Here is a 3,676-nt window from a genome sequence, read left to right as displayed (position 1 = left end):
TTATTTATAATTGTATAATAATAAACAATTATATAAAATAATAAAAATAATATATTTTATCAAAGAAATAGAGTTCATTTTACTCTCCAATAATAATTTCACACTGTTTCAAATTACTGATTATCGGTTTACGTTTTAATCTATATGTTACTTTAATACAATTTATTGTGACGGCAAAGAGGGAAGAAATTGGAACGTACGATCAAATGAAATTCTACTCTTTATAATCGGATATCTAAGTGCCGAGGTTATCGAAAGAAGTCTTTTAAAGTCTAATGAAGTTTAACCGAAACTAATCCCCAAGTTGATACCTTCACCCAATTATAAACGTAACGAGCCATTACCGTTCTCTAATTAGTCAAAGGGAATCTCTTATCGTAATTGGGCGAGTTCGTGTGGCTGTGTGGCGAGAAAATTCAATTATTAGGACTAATTGTAAGTTTGATATGAGCCTCCCAACGGTAACCTCCAAATAGTAAGCTATATTATCTCAAGGAACTAGGTGTACTCGATTAATTACATCTAATATTTCGTCCGTAGTTACTATAACTTTCCCATTGTTTATTTATATTTTATTAATAACTAATCGATCAATAATTTTTTTTCTCGCACAAATATTATAAATATTTGTCACATAACTATTATACTTCAATACTGTTTATTATTACTGTTATTTTTATTTTTATTTAAGATTTATCATTGCATCGAGTCCTGTGCAGGCTATTAAAGTTTCCTTTGATTAATTTTCTTTTTTCATAGACATATTTAGGAATTTTGAAATGTCAAAACCTCAAGAAACTTTCGAATTTCAACAATTAAAAATTTTCACCTATTTTGCAATTCATAATACTTGATTCGGAATTTTTGTTAAAGAAAAGATACGAAATTAAAGATTGAAGAATTTGTAAATGAATGGAAAAAAATATTTAAGAGATTTTCCAGTAAATTCTATGATATATGATTTCATTCATTCACTATGATATATAAAAGAAAGAAATACATTATACCCAGAAGAAATTCTAATGTTAATTTTCTTAAAAATCCCAAAATTTCATAAAAATTTTAAATTTGAATTCTGAAAATTAACAAGTTCGGATCTACTTCATTGTCTAATTACAATTTTGATTAAAATCGAAGTCTATAAATATTCGATACGTGGTTTAAATTTTTCCATAGTTGACCATTAAAAGTACTCGATTTCCATAATATGTAATATAGAACATGCAATTTGTATTCAAAAATAAATCACAATACAATTTTTATTTTCATATTCTTTACTTAACCAACTATACTTAATCAAAATTATCATCAAACGAAAGAAGAAAAAGATAAAATTCAAATTTGCCATGTATGTAACTTAAAATGAATTTTCATTCGAAATAATAAAATTTAAATTTCTTACGTCACTGAACGCAGTTTAAGAGTTGAACTATTTTCTGGCATTAGTTGGCTGATTCTCCAAATTTCCACCTGAATGTCTTCTCAATTCTGGAATTATTCAACATACGATTGTGAGAGTGTCTTTTTTTGAATGAGGAAAGAATTCGATACTCTTAGCCAGCTAAGTGTTTCAATGAAACTTTCATGAGGAATCAGATAAGAAGATTTCAACAGCAAATTCTTTTAATCGTATCTGGGTCAAACAACGAAGAATTTCCGATGATCGAATCCATCAGGATTATGTTTGTCTTTTATTTACTGCGATATTGAAGAATTTTAATTAAACCGTTGTTCAAGTATTTTTGTCAATTATATAAGGTGATTATAAAACCTGGCTGTGGCTTGAGCTCCGTTTTAAGCGAAGATTAAAAGGTATTAAAGAGACGAATTTTCCAAAATATAACGAGCTTCGATATTTTATAAGGTGTTTTTTGTTGATAAATATTTTGTCAGGTCTGTCAGACCTGGAATTATTTGCAGAATAATTATAATTCTTCCTTAAACGTGTCGATAGGAATTTTTAATGGAAATTGATTCTTCAAATATATAATTCAGTTATTTAATTTTTTAAATAATTTAGTCGCTTAAATTTTTAACAATATTTAATTCATTTGATATATAATTAATATTATTCAACATTTTTGTTGATAAATATTTTGTCAGGTCTGTCAGACCTGGAATTATTTGCAGAATAATTATAATTCTTCCTTAAACGTGTCGATAGGAATTTCTAATGGAAATTGATTCTTCAAATATATAATTCAGTTATTTAATTTTTTAAATAATTTAGTCGCTTAAATTTTTAACAATATTTAATTCATTTTATATATAATTAATATTATTCAACATTTTTGTTGATAAATATTTTGTCAGGTCTGTCAGACCTGGAATTATTTGCAGAATAATTATAATTCTTCCTTAAACGTGTCGATAGGAATTTTTAATGGAAAATGATTCTTCAAATATTTAATTCAGTTACTTAATTTTTTAAATAATTTAGTCGCTTAAATTTTTAACAATATTTAATTCGTTTTATATATAATTAATATTATTCAACATTTTATGAGATTTCGTATTTTTATTCAAACAATTACGAGTGTTGGAATGTTCCATCATTCTTCTTATATATTATTCACACACTTACATAAACCTTTTCTTCTGTATTATTTATTATAACACATTTCTCGTATACATATAACGTCCTACTTTATTTTTTAATATGCACTTATTTGAGAACAGTTAATGTTAATTCCTCTTCCAAATTATTTCTCAGAACTAAATAGTATATTTTTAGGAAGAAAACGGTATGCTTAAAATAAATAAAAGAACTGAAGATTATTAAACACAAATATTATGTTAAAATATAATTAATATATCACAATCACATGCTCACACATCTTCTCATTATTAAAACTCAATTGCAACTGACGTATACCAAATCACTCTCTTTTTCTTTCTTCTTTCATACATTACATTGCCATACACAATTCACACACACCTCGATCATCACACGCATACTCATTTATCATAATAACCTGAATTCATTACATATTGCAATCCCATGCATACTTGTTCCACTCATCCCAACACATATATACTTAAAAATCTATGTAACCACTACCACAACAGTTTTTCATATTGCACTACCCCATATGTAGACGTGCGAATTATATACATAATATAATACATTGATTGTTCCGTCGTGGAACAAAGAAGACCCGTTACGGTCTTCCAACAGCCAGGTCTTAGGGTCGAACAATTCGGCATCGGCATTTTCCGCTCCATGCCTTCAGCATGTTTGACTGCTTTACCTTGTTTCTTTGACTTCTCGTGTCGCGGAACACGAGAATCCTGGAAATCTCTAATTTAACGAAATTAGGCGACGGCTCTTAAGACTTGGCTGACAATAGGCCTGAGGGCTCCACGTGGTCCGCACACGTTGGAAGCCTCAGGCCCTCGCTAGGGGTAATAAACGACCGATGGGGTCACCAGCGCGCGGGTGGACCCCAGGTACCCCACCTTGGAGGAGAGGGTTTCCTCCACTATCGTTGCTTTTTGGGGGGACCTTCCCTTTCTCAAAGGTCACCGATTTGCGAACCAAGGGAACGCCCTTGGTCAAAGACAGCCAATCATATTTGGCGAGCTCCCGATTTTTCCTAAGGCCGATCTTAGGAAGATCGAGGAGCTCACTTCGGTTCGAGATCTGAGAGACACGGGTTCTCTCTAAAACACTTCG

This window comes from Eufriesea mexicana, unplaced genomic scaffold (genome assembly GCF_001483705.2).
Source record: "Eufriesea mexicana isolate 0111107269 unplaced genomic scaffold, ASM148370v2 scaffold4100, whole genome shotgun sequence".
Taxonomy (NCBI): Eukaryota; Metazoa; Arthropoda; class Insecta; order Hymenoptera; family Apidae; genus Eufriesea; species Eufriesea mexicana.
This window is presented reverse-complemented; position numbering follows the sequence as displayed.